This window comes from Oculina patagonica, chromosome 6, assembly GCF_052425735.1.
Source record: "Oculina patagonica isolate OP01 chromosome 6, crgOcupat, whole genome shotgun sequence".
In the NCBI taxonomy this organism is placed as follows: Eukaryota; Metazoa; Cnidaria; class Anthozoa; order Scleractinia; family Oculinidae; genus Oculina; species Oculina patagonica.
This window is the reverse complement of record NC_135763.1, coordinates 18,434,277-18,448,447: the sequence shown is the minus strand read 5'-3', so window position 1 is coordinate 18,448,447 and position 14,171 is coordinate 18,434,277. Positions and strand designations below refer to the sequence as shown.

The 14,171-nt window shown below is 37.3% G+C and overlaps 1 long non-coding RNA gene across 6 annotated transcripts in view; it reads right to left on the bottom strand.

Moving 5' to 3' along the window:
- The window catches only part of LOC144657553 (uncharacterized), a 76,965-nt gene that overhangs the window by 35,006 nt on the left and 27,788 nt on the right, over positions 1–14,171 (bottom strand). For 3 of the 6 annotated variants that reach the window (XR_013571558.1, XR_013571562.1, XR_013571563.1), the window contains one exon: positions 11,365–11,433. This is a non-coding gene — a long non-coding RNA (uncharacterized LOC144657553). Of the gene's footprint in view, positions 1–9,204; positions 10,412–11,364; positions 11,434–11,921; positions 12,284–14,171 lie in introns of those variants that run through there. The other 3 variants (XR_013571557.1, XR_013571560.1, XR_013571559.1) reach the window with 3 other exon arrangements.

Here is a 14,171-nt window from a genome sequence, read left to right as displayed (position 1 = left end):
CAGCTAAAAGACGAAAATTATTTTTACAAAATTATCCTCAGTCAAAATAGCAGGTGGTTCGAATTGTATAATACATTTGTCTGTCATAGTAACGACCAAAGACTTAGAAGGAACGCAAACATGACTGCATGCTAAGACTAACCAAGCGCGTATGGGGTTTCATACAAAATCCTAAGATCTGTGTTCATAAAAACTATTACATCAGAGATTGTATACGTGCTTTTATATAAAAAAAAATCCCCGGGTTATCTTGGCTTTCACTTGTTATGAACTGCTTGTATAAGAATCAAAGTTGCTTGGTGAATAGTTTTGTATTGTATTCTGCATGAATCGCATCTTTACGGGAGTTAGACGTAGTCACTAGTAGCTTCTATTAAACATATAGAAATAATACGATCGATTCATTCTGTCATTATTCAAGGCAGCATAGTCCAATACGATTTGATATCCAGATAAAAGATCCAAAATGTCAAACACGCAGACTAGTTACCCTTTGATTTTGCGGACTTTCTGGTCTTTAACAACGCTTCTCGACATGCATGAAGACACCAGCTTTCTCATAACGTTTCCGTGTAACCTCAGTCTTTCGTTTATTGTTTTCACTAGACCTGACCACTTAAAGTAGGATTCTCCAACACGTTTGCGAAACTCCACAAAAACAGCTCAAATGCTTTTGTTAAATTTCGCAAATGTTATGGGTGTCATTAACATTTCAATTGTATAAAATTCAAACCAGCTCAGTCTCATCGATTCATTTTCTCTTATATTCTAATCCTTTTTTGTAAAACCTGTTTTACATCAGTCATCAATTATTTTTTTTTACGAAACATGACTACTTAAAGTAAAATTCCCCAACACATTCATGAGACTCTCCAAAGACAGTTCAAAAGATTTTGTAAAGTTTCACACATGTGTGTGGGGCTGTCAACATTTCAAATAAATGAAATTCAAACCAACCCAGTCGCATAAACTTCACTATGTAGTGCATTTTTTTTTTAAATTTAGTACCCTGACATAAGGCTAGTTGATAAACCACGCTTTGCCAGATTGCTGCTTTTTGACGTTCAGTATCTATTCTCCTTGGGTTTGGGCGCACTGCAAGTAGCGTTCATTGTTCATGTTTGTTGGCTTACTCAAAGCTTTAAAAGTTTTAGCTGCACATGATATGAGGCCTAGCTGCTAGGTGCCTTCATATATCTTCTTATGTCAATAATCTTTCTTTTATGTTCGACCTTGCTAGTTATTCAGTATAATGTTCTTTCCACATCCAATGTGTATGCAAGAAAAAAATTATTTAAAATATCAAGCATATACGGATCTTAGTTAAAGATTTACTCCCTTAGGGACTAATGGCTTATCCAACCAGTAGTTAAAATGTGGATTAGAAACGGATTGCCTTAAGTGTCAAAATACTCAGAAGGGACTCCCTTAAGCTACCACCTTAAGCCAAACTAAGGCTTGTTTAGATTTCGCTATTTGCAAAGCAAAAATATGTAAACAAAAATGGAAGAGGACGATATTTCATCGTTTCGCGATTTATACCTCCTTGTGCATTTTACACTTAGCCATAAAATACTTAAATCATCAAACGAAACAAACCAACAAAGAAGGATCAGGCCTATTTCTCAGTTTCGGTTTTCCGAAGAAGGAACAAAGGCCCGAGAAAGTAATGTGTTAACGATGTATCAATTTTTGGGCGAATTCCCAGTTACATACTGTATGAAAATCAATAAAAACTGAAGAAATCAATGTTGATTAGAACTATTACACGATAACATCACACGATGCAAGTATATATTTTTTGGGAAAAATGCGTTTCTTACTGTCAACTTAAGCAACTTCAAACAAATACTTTGCACTGTGGGCGTCCTAGCGCCATATTGTTAAAGGAGGAGGAGGAATGCAAAACTATACTGAAAAGAGGAGGGGAATGAATACTAGAAGAAGTAAACGTTGAGAATGTTAAATTAGTTAGAGACGGCGAGCCTCTAGAAACCAGACTAACTAGAAAAATCCTTACAAAACACAATCCTCAAACCGATTTAACAAAACACGGTTTTCTGAAACATTTTGAGAAAAAGAAACCATGCTTTTGCAAGAAGCAAACAAACAACATGTTTTTCAATCAATACAGAGGATACTCCGCAATGGTGATTCAAGGTTAAACGCGTCTTTAGTGTATGGGAAATTTAAAAAAGCTGGAGGGTCTTCAAGTTTAGTTAATGAGTAGAAGAAGTGTCACTTTAAAAGTTGATTGCAGTAAAACTGGGTAAAAATTATTTCGAATTGTGTAATTGCTACATCCGTTATATAAGATTGAAGGTTAAGTTAAAAATAAAACCCTTTCATAAAAGACGTTATGCTAGATGACAAAGAATCCTTTACAGAGATTAAAGTTAGTCCATAAATGGGCTCCTTGTATCCAAATAATTCTGGGTTAATGTTTAGTCACAAAAGGGTTAGGCAAGAAAGTTTTGATTTAATATTGTACGACACAGGAATAGGCTTTGGTTGGTGTTAAGACATTTTTTTATTGTCAAATAAATGTAACTTAATCTTGGTCAATTTTGTGACTAGTTCCGTAATGCAAAGCTTATGAATTCACCCCTCAATTTAGAAGGATATCCTAGACATCCTCTGAAATGAAAAAAAAAAAAAAAAACTAACGCTGTCGGGAGGAAGCAACACTACCAAGCTGAGAGTCACATTACATGAGCTTTAGGATCGCTTTTACATTTCAAAAAATAGTTCATAGTCAGAGAGCACTTCAGAGGCTGTCTTGTATTATGATTTTGAAACAATTATGGTCAGGACTATTTTCTTTTCAGGTTGTGAATTTTATCTTCTTTTCTTCTTGTCATCATTAGGACGTACGTGCACGATACAAGAGATGGCCTGGTAAACATATTTTCTTGGCAGTTAGCTGTGTCACATGCAACATCACAATGGACAATGTTTCTTCCAAGAAAGAAGCGTATGCTGCCACATGATTGCTCAAATCAACATGTCTACCGCTTAAGTTGAATGGCCGCCGCTGCTGTATGGCAATCAAGTGAAGAAACGTCTGATATGGATTTGGAAATTTTATGAAAAATTGGTAGCGTTATCTGGAAAACGATTGCGCTGGCCTTGGAAGATGTAATTTCAATTGCGGAATTGTTTTAAAATGGAAAAAAAAAATAACTCGTTGTATATTAGTTCTAGGATCTCAACATGTCGTTAAAACAGAATATATTATATACATTGTTGATTCATGATGAGCGTTGTTATACTTTATTTATGTTGTCTTATGTTGTGAGTACCCTGAGTGTACTTATAAAACTTGAGTTGGCATCATTTTGCACAGATATTTGATTACATAAAATTGGAGAAGGGGTACTGCGTCGCGGGGGCACACTTTCGGTACATTCTGTGATTTGAGATGCTATAATAACTGCCGTAGATAAAGTATTTGTCACACAATTTCCTTTACCCCTGTAAGTTAAGCTTCATTTCTTTATAAATCTGTTTACACCGCAGTATTGAGAAAATACTGATGAATACGGCACCATAGTTTCGGTCTGGTAGTCCCAGACATCACACTGCATATAAAGCGCTAAAAATAGCAACATATACAATGGCGGCGGTTATTTCTGCGTTGTATATGTTAGAGAGCAAAATAAGGCGTTGATAACATTTAAAAAGTGCAGCAAAATACGTCGAAACAAGAAACAGACATGTCAAAACACTATTAATATTATCTGATTCTAAATTTGTATGAATTGCCAGCTTATGTCAACACTCTTTACGTTAGGTGCCACTCGTACATTAGCTGTCGATTGAAGTTAAACCGATAACAAAAGAAATCCTTCAAACAGAAAACTGTTCACTCGAATTAAGCCTAGAAATATTGATATGTCCGATTCGACTTCATAATCCCTTCACCGGAATACAGCTGTTTACATAAGGAAATGTAAACAAACTCACTCATAGCAAAATATTTTTAGTTGGTTTAGAAAAGCGAATTGATGTTTGGATTTAATTCCTTTATTGCGACAATTAACGTAATGGTTGTTTGTGTAGTATGGTATATTGCTAAGGTCAATAACTAACGCTTAAGTGACAACAAGCCCTTGATACGGACGTCGTGTAGCTGTAGTATTTTATCATGATCACTCGTGAGTAAAATGATCTCGATAAGCTTTCAAGTCAAACGCGTAACCTATTTATTTTACTTATTAAAGACGACTTAGCTCGTACACGATCAAAAAATATTATGTGGTGTGAAAGACCAAGTTAATTTTATCGAAGAAAATCAGACACGATTCGTATCATGTATCGTATCTTTCTCTGAGATGAATCAAAACAGTACACTGTTTGTGATTTATGTACATTTGAAACGATGGAGGATAACAACAAAACCGAAATCTGACGCAGTTGATCGCTGCAGAAGATACGATAAAAATGTTCAACCAAAAAAATCAGGTTGAAATTTATATTTATTTGAGCTCACATTCAAAGTAACCAACAGCCTCTATTTCCGCGTGAATTTTAATTTTCAACAAAATTTATAAACGAAGATAAAGAAGTTTTGCTTTTGAATCAACTAGCTTGGATCTTTTGCTCACAAAAGCTAGTATTACGCCATCGATGTTTTGCCACCCACGGCGAAGGGCTTTTCCAAAGCGGACATTCAAACCACTAATTCATCTACAAGCCAAGATGTGCTGTGTTGACGACCCATTTTAGCCGCCGGCAAAATTTTCTAATTTTCGTTATCTCGTCTTTCTTTGAGAACTGCGTTGTAGGGTGCCAGAAAAAAGTAATTAAGTTTCAGGTCGAAATCAAGGGAAAGAGAATAACCTTGGCAACTGCAACCCGGTTGAATTTGCCAATGTTTTCAATTTGGCATTCTGTGCTACTTTCAAATTCTCGCCGCAGGCTAGTCGCTTACAAATTGCAGTGTTTGAATTCATCTTTGTCTGCAAATTATTTAAATCTGACCCTACGCATGAGGAGTCCAAGGAAAAGAATAGAGCGCGCTTCTTTGCGGCTTCTTTAAAGAGATTGTAGAAGATTCTGTTGACGATCAATTAAGAAGTGAAAAAATAAAGCCCGCTTTCCTTAAATTTATGTTTGAAAAAATAATGGGAAAATTTACATTACATCTCTGACTATGAACAGCGTCTGGAGAAAAAAAAAAATAAGGCGGCTTAATGGCTCTGCCCAAATATCCTTGTTTTAATATTTTAATTTGAGGTATACCGCAAAGATGACACACAGGGCAATGACATAACCGAAGATACTGAGAATCTTGTCGAACATTATAGCACAATCAAAGTAAGAAGAAACAAGAGTGTGGCTTTGTCAATCGATCTATCGTTTCAAATGCTGTTTCGTCTACAGAACATTACCTTGGGGTGCGAGAACACAAAACAAACATCTCCTACGCTCGTACACAGTGAAAGCGTCTTGTTGTGTGGGAAAACATCCAAGCAAACATACAAATGTAAACTCAGATTTAACAACTCGAAAATTAATATAGAAAAGAAAACAGAGAGGTTTCGTGACTAAAAAAATTAGTCCAGGACGAGAAAAAACAAGAATAAGTTTTCGGTGAAATCGTTAAAAAAATTTGCATTTTAGTAAAATTAAATGAGTCTTGGAAAAGATTTGAGAACATTCATAATTAAAAAAGGACTCTGTGCCGGAAACTTCTAAAGATCTTTTTTTAACCAGACGCAATAAATTTGAATGTGTCACACAGCTTGTCAATGTAGCTCAGTGGGGTTTCCCGGCGCGCACAAGGGCTCGCCATGGGAGATTGAAATCCCGGAATACAATAACTCGACCCAGGAGGGTACGAGTCGAGTTTAATAAATGATAGAACCATGAGAATCAATGTTAATCACTAGAAAAAAGACCCGACCAGTAGTTTCGTAGTATAAGTTAAGGAGTGCATTTACGAGCATTGTTTTTTTAATGCGTGTAATCAGTTATAGCAAGAACCTTTTTTTTAAAAAAAAAAACGGTAGTTAGAAAACGCGTTTAATTTTCTTCAAGGTGCAAGGCCAAAAGGAACAGTAGGGGTTCAGGAAAATGTTGCGCCCCCTCACCAGATTTGATCCATTATTTTCCCAGTAGCTGATGACAGTATAACAATAGATTCGAACGCGAATCGATAACAGCTATAATAAATGAAAAGCAAGCGTTTTAAAATAAAAGAATCTTTCATGGATACTATTAAAATTCACAACTGGAATCCTCCATTTCTGGCTCTCTTCTCTTTAAAGAATAGAAAGGGCTTTGAGCCACAGACAATTACTAAAAGACCGACATCGCAGCCTACAAGATCATTATTTTTTCAAGGCAGCGAGACGAATATTGGCTCTGTGTGACGTTTGCACAACTTCCTCACCAGCTACAATGTTTAATCGACTATACTGGTCAAAGCAATTATTATTTCGAAAAACATAAAATTCGTAAATAAGATAGGTGAAAGAAAATGTAAATTCTAGTAAAACAGGATAGTAGAGTTAGCTAAAGTTCTGGTATCCTCGGAAGAGCCTTATATCCTAGAATGAAATAAAAAAAAAAGAGCTGGTATTCTGGAAGCAGGATGAACGCAGAACACGAAAATAAGTCATGGCCGAGAAGAAGAAAACAACCGAATAATTAACAATTGATAAGTTAAAAAGGGCCAAGCTAGATATCACAACAAAGACACACGACAGGGCCGAGATTCAAATCCGCAGGGACATAATCATTATGGGTGTGGCCCAAAGACTGCAACGCCCTAAATCCTAATAGATTGTTCTCTTACTTACTTATAGAAAAACAAAACACAACACTAATAATCTTTAAGACATGTTTCGTAATTCTCCTGTCATCGCCAGTGGGAAAAAAACAGTTAGGGAACTGTCCTATGCCTCACAGGCGTGGTCTCCTTCTCATGTCACACACACACACAAAACAAAACAAATCGAGAGCGTACAAAGACGAGCAACAAGATGGATTCTAAAAACCATGATTGGAGACATATTACGGGCTTCCTACTTCAACAGGATTGTTAAGCTGTGGAACCTTATTTGCACAGTTGCTCCCCCCTCCAGCATGTCAAGTGTCTCATTTGTCAAGAGCTTTTTCGACAAAAGTTATTTTTCTTTATTGAACTCACTGAGTTTTCGATGTACATTATTCCTGTACTTGGTCCGTAGTCAGGGAATGTCTTTGTCACATGAACTAGCTCTTTTCACCTGTTTGTTGTATTTCTTTTTTAAATAATAACATTTTTTAGCTTTTGATATATATTTTTTCTTTGTAAATAGTTCGCGCTCTTCCCTTTGGGAAATACCCTTGCCTTTTTCTTTAATTTGTATTTTTTATTTAGGTGTATTTTTATGGCATTTTCCCAATAAATTTGTTAAAAAAGGTTACAAAGCAGAAGAATATGACATGATTACAACCCAACTTTTTTTCACACGCACACGTGCTACAAGATTGCAAAAATGTTCGCACTTTGTGTTCTCCTAATTACTGTAAACAAGAACCAGAAATATTGCAAACAAGTATGAACGACAATGCATGCGGAGAAAACAATGCGATGTTGGCCTCTAGAACTACGATTGCAAATGAACAGAACTTAGGAGTAGGAGCTAACTCTGGTAAAGACAGCGTTCAGTGGAAGCGAAGCCAAATAACACGCTCGCGACCGTCCAGTTTTACAGGGTGGTGTCCAACTACTCTCTTCTTTTCACAGAATGGTCATGTCAAAGTCAAAGTTAAACAACATTGGTAGTTTATAGAGGAGATCACAACTCCCTCGAAGACCAGAAAAAGTGACTTGGTCAAGTGCAGGGCCTGTAATATCTTTTAAAGTTGGTGTAAGCGATGCCTAACTGGGAAGTATATCAACTTTGGCGGACGTTTGACAAGAAGTTATCCGATAAATCCGTATCACCCACTGCAACAGTGCTGAACAGTTGCTTTCAAGTCCATATTTTCTAACAAGGACTTTCAACTACAAAGGAAGCGAACTGAAATATCACTGAAAAATTTCGACTGTCTTATGAGCTTTCAGCTGAGGCCAACTCACACCAGATCCCATGTTATAGACGTAACTAATCAATGACATCAATAAATAATCAGCGAATAATAAGTTGATTAGTAATTAATTACCAATACGTAATAACTAATGACTAATTAATAACCTACAAAATGTTTAGTCATCGACAAGACAGTCATTGATGTCTTTGATAAGTCACTGATTTCATTGATTACTAGACGATTTCTTCCCAGACATGCTCGGAAGTAATAGTCAAATTGTTTGCCCAAAATAAAACAACTTGTTCAGTGTTATGTGAACTCAACGACGTTAACACTTTTGGCTTGAGTCGATGCCATTTCTTTTACAAAACCAAACCAAACCTAGCCTAGAAACCTTTCCTAAATAAAACCTTGACTTGAGAATTTCACATTTACCCCTTTTGAGGGCCATGTGGACTCTGAGTATAAACTGTAGAGATCAATTATTTTTATTATTTTCGGAACTTGAGATGGAACCTGTGAAAGGTCCGTTTTTTCCTCCTAATGACATCAATGCAATTAATGAGTAATTAACAAAAAGCCAATAGGTAATCAATGTATAATTAATAGATAGATAGATAGATAGATGATAGATAGATAGATAGATAGATAGAAGACAGACAGACAGACAGACAGACAGACAGACAGACAGACAGATAGATAGATAGAAGATAGATAGATAGATAGTTTATTGATATTTTTACATGACAGTCTAAAACTGAATAGCGTAAAAATTTATAAAGAGATAAATTATTAAAAAAACAACTATTAAAATCACTATATTAAAAATTTGCCATAGAAGGAAAAAAGCTATGTTTAAAACGATTGGTTCGAGCCTTATATGCTTGAAAATGACCAATAACCAATAACATCAATCAAAAATCAATAATCACGGCCACAAAATTTTCAATCATTGATCATTGTCAATAATCAAGGCTAGTCAACTCATTATTAACTGCATACTCATCGACGTCATCGATAGTTGATTAGTTAAGTCTGGCATGTTATATTCCCTTAGCATGCTTCCCAGTAATCACCGCGAGCCACTTCCCTACCTATATCTACCACCGAAAGTTCACATTCCTAAATTTAGAAAAGAGCGACATTGAATACCCTCACTCCTTCATTGCCAGAATTTAAGTTAACAATTAATAACTGAACACGAGAATGGCTATGGGATGTTATAATGCACGTAAAATTACTTAAGGGCATCTGAAACTTTGATTTTGACTTCAGTGTCAGTATTTTACAAACGAAGCTTCTTTCAGAAATTGCTTGCTAAATTTCACTTAAGGCCATTCTACAAATTTACGGAGGTGACGGAACCTGTCAGTTTTGAGCAAATTTTCGACAATAACGTTTGTTGCGGAAGCTATAATGCAAATATGTAATAATGCAAACAAGAAAGACAAGATGCCTCTCTCCCATCTACAACACTTTTGGGGTATAATGAGGCCATCCAAGATTAAAAATTAGCGGAATTGCTCGTCTGTAACCTTATGACAGAGATAAAACCCATAGAGCTCATTGTTTCAAAAGTTCTGAGTAGGAGCCAACCCTGATGGACATAAAGTTTATTCGGTGCGAAGCAACGTGAAAGCACGCGACCGTCCAGAGGTTTACAGGGTGGTGTCTGACTACTCTTCACTTTTCAAAGATAGGTATGGTAAGAGGAAATAGTCAACTGAAGTCGACTGCCGGGCAAGAATTTAGAGAGGCCCTTATTAGAGTGGGGCCTCCGTTATCGTTTAAGGAATTTGAAGGTGTCAGAGATGTCAAAACGGACGGAAAGCCATTGAACATGTGCCTTTTCAACTAATGGGAATAAGTAAAATATCGCAGAAAGGGATGATTGCTGCTGCGTTCAAACTACACCATATTGATTATTTAAAAATGTTTTAAAACCAGACTGAAAGGTGTGAGACATAATTTTTGTTGGCGCAATGCAAGGTATAAAGCACGGAGATATAACCCAAAGAGCTTTATGTTTCCAAACTTCAGGGTAGCAGCCAACCTTGTAATGGACATAATGTTTATTCGGTGCGAAGCAACGTGAAAGCACGCGACCATCCAGAGGTTTACAGGGTGGTGTCCGACTACTCTTCACTTTTCAAAGATAGGTATGGTAAGAACAAACAGTCCAAGTCGGTTGCCGCACAAGAAGTTAAATAGGCATAGTGGGGCTTCCATTATCGTGTAAGGTATTTGAAGGTGTAAGAAATGAAAAAAACAAAACAAAACAAGTTGCCTCCTGGTAGTTGCAAGGTATTAAAAGTACGATCTGACCAAAACCAATAGAGGGTGGCGGCTTGGTGGGCACCTCGACAGTCGCCTCAGAGAGTGGTTGCTGTCGAGGAAAGATTCCCAAAACGTCCAATTAAGATGACAGAAAACTAGATTTAGTGTGAGAGGGAAGGAGACAGGGCAACGCCTTTTTTCTCCTCTGGCACTCATTGTGCATGATAGTTTCTGCGAATCCAGCATAGACAAAGACGAAACAAAACGCTTTCGTTTCACGCATGAAGGAAGCATTTTCAACATTGACAACACTACTGTGACACTTAGTAGCACATGCGCGGTGCGGCAAGTGCTAGTTCAAAAATGTTATTTGAACTTTGTAGTCAGTGTATGTTTAACACAAAAAATAAACCCGAGCCTATTTTTCAAGGAAAGAGTAGAGCGGAAGATAGTGCTGATTACGCATAATCAGAAGTTTCCAAATGAACCAGAGTGCAGTCTTTTGTGTAGGCAGGTGACAAATACAAACAACCACTATTCACCACTCCCCGAAGATCAGAGTTCCCACTCTCCGAAGCTCAGAGTAGGAGCCAACCCTGTACAGGACATAACGTTGTCGCGAAGCTCGCGACTATCCATAGATTTACAGGGTGGTGTCCAACTACCCTTCGCGCTTCGTAGAAAGATCGGGAAATACGAACGACTTTTATTTCTTTATTAGTTAATTTACACACGACTGACAAGGTTTATGCGTTACGTATCCATCATGTTTAAATGTTTAATGGTCATTCATATCAGTCAAATAGTGTCCTCTTTCCGAATTTTCAAGTAGAAGCTTACCTTGAGAGGAAGGTGTCAGAAAGTGCTGTAGCAGAGTAGTGACCGCAAATATACTAGTTTTCGGCTACTGGAATGTAAGAGTTCCGAGACAAGCCGCCTTTGAATTAAAATACTGTAAAACATATTCTTCAGGCTTCAAAAACTTCTATAACAAGGTGGTAAGAAGGAATTCGAACAGTCTTTGCGACAACAGTGCTTTAAGTAAAATGGAAATTTACTTACCAAACGTTTCCTATCTTCTTTCTACTACTGCCAAACTCAAGTAAGTTTCTTGACATCAACTTCCTGAGCCTGAAAATTGAACATAATGGAGCCGTTTCGATTTACCGTCAAAAACAGCAGAGTTCTCTTGTCACGACTGTTGTCAAAGAAAAGGCAAAGAGAAAAGTTACAAGTAACTACATTATATGGCTAGCTCTGCAAGCGGAAAAGATTAAAAAACAAATCCTGCGCTGTGAATGGCTAACCAAGAGGGCAAGATGGGGCTATTTTGCCTGCTCGCGATTGCCCACTTGTTCCGCAAGGAATATGGTGTTTTTTGTACTAAATGATAAGTCCTTTACCGACCAAGCTCGTACGGTCAAGATGGCTGCACGATGACCTCGTTCTTTTGCGTTATTATGGACCTCGAGAATGCCTCGGTCCACAAACACGAAAAAAAAAAGGAACTTGGCCAATACCCAGCCTCGGCATCTTGACCGAACAAGCTTCTTCAACAGGACGGACAAATGCTAGTGATTTCGCTGCTGATTGGTTACAAAAAAAATTAAACAACATACTTTGACTGATTAGAGGACGTTGCATCCTTATCTATATCTATATCGCCAGTCGAGACTTCCATACAACGTAAGGGTCATTTGTTACAAATTTTAGACAGGCCAAATTAATTTATTACTTTGGACACGTGTCAAATTAACCAGTAGTTTATAGAGTTGTGATAGTACGACTACATGGTTGTCCAATTAGAAAATAATAGTGAACACTTTTTTTTTTGGGGGGGGGGGGGTGCTTATAAAATAATAATAACAGGATGGCCCTTGAGCACATGGGTACTGTTATCAAAGGGGTCCCATATAAAGAAGAAATAAAACAATTTTTAATTTATTATTCCCCATTTGAACAGCAGGTTGTACTTTTACAAATACTTAGAAAAGGCAAAAAAAAAAACACAATTACTTCTGGCGGTCGTCAAAAACTGTCCTTATAGGGATAACCCTATGATGGACAAGTGTCCAATCCAGAAGCATGGGAGGGGGAGGGGGAATGGAGTAGAAATACATCTAGTCGCTTTATGCTACAGAATCGTAGATAGGCGCTAGCTTGATGGGCTCGCAGACTTTTCCTTTACCTATAATTGGTCTTTGGAAAATTGACTTTTTTAGTTTCGAGCTTTAAGTGGAGACTTTTCACCCAAAGTCCTTAATTCTTATGACCTACCTCTTGCCATTTTGGTTCAATTCTTCATTCATGTTTGAACATTTTGTCGCAAAAACTAAGGGACGGTTCATTTTTTATGAAGTTGGGGGTGGGGCTGGTGGGATTTGAGGAGGGGGGCATCCGAAAAAAATTGTCTTCAAAGGGGTGGCCAGCCAAAACAATATGGTCTGATTGGAGAGGGGGTCACTAAAAATAATTATACTTTTGTTGTTAAGACGCTTCTGTAAGAGTAAAAACATTTCGCCAGAATGCCCAAAATAACATTCCTGAGGTTTTGAAAACTCAAAATTTTCCGGAGGAACATGCCCCCGGAGCCCCCTACTTTGTTATGTACCAAACACCATTAACTCAAACCAACAGCTTATTGGTTACAAATGCAGACAAACCATACTAACAGAGGGCATCCACAATAAACAGTTTAGGCAATGCCAGTTATTTGGGGATGTGATTTTGGTACAATTATACATTCTTTAGTCACAAGGCTCGATATAAATAATTTCACTTGAATATTTTTTTTTGGGGGGGGGTCATCGAAAAAAAATTGGATTTTGAGGGGGGGGGGGCAGGTAAAATTTTTCGATGAAGAAGTGGGGGGCATTATATATAACAGTGACTATGTATCAAATCCTACCAGCCCCCCCCCCCCCTACCCTATAAAAATGAACGGTCCCTAAACTGAGCTGAATGAAAGCTTTTCCCGCCGAAAGACGGCAAAGCGGGAAAACTTGGAAGCCGTAATGAATGCCGGGAAACTTTCGTGGAGTACATTGTATAACCCGTGGAATACTGCAGACTATGCAACGGCTTTCAAGCCTCCTGGTTGGCTGTATTCTTCAAGACATTGGATATAAATAGAGAATTATACATGGTTGCGCGGAGATATGAAATTTATCTTCGAGTGTTCAACTTGATATCTCACTATTTAGCGCATATTTTGTTTATTTTATAAACCTACTGATAACGAGGTTTTTGACGTTTTCCCAAGATTTCCGACCATTTTCCGAAGATTTTCAAAAGTTGTCCGAAGGTCATACGAATGTTTCCGAACATTTTCCAAACTTTTTCGAACATTTTCAAAGATTGCCGAAGATTGCCGAGGAAGATCAGAAGATGTTTCGACTAAATATCAGATAGATAGTTAGATAGCTAGTTTATTAAAATACAAATTCTAAGGCGATGAATACTTAATGTGATAAAAAACAATAATTGTAAAAAAAGTATACAAGAGTTATTAAAATCCAAACTTATAAGTACATTAGAGACAATAAAACTATTTCTAAATCTATTAAAAAAAAGTCTTAAAACAGGATTGAACTCGCGTTAATTCCTGAGGTTGAAACAACTAACATTGCGTGGGGGCAGTAAATTCCTCAGCCTACTGTCATTGTTCTCTAAAATGCTGTTAAACAGTTCGTCGTTCAAGGCTTGCCTTCAACCTGACAGAACGACTAGACTTGCCTTATCAAGCGCTTCTTCATACAAAAAATACGATGATGCGCATCGCCCTTTTTCGCACTGCTTCTAACTCAAGAGAAAGATACGCCGAAGACTTTCATTGAATACTGGACAGGCATAAGCGTATCGATAAACTT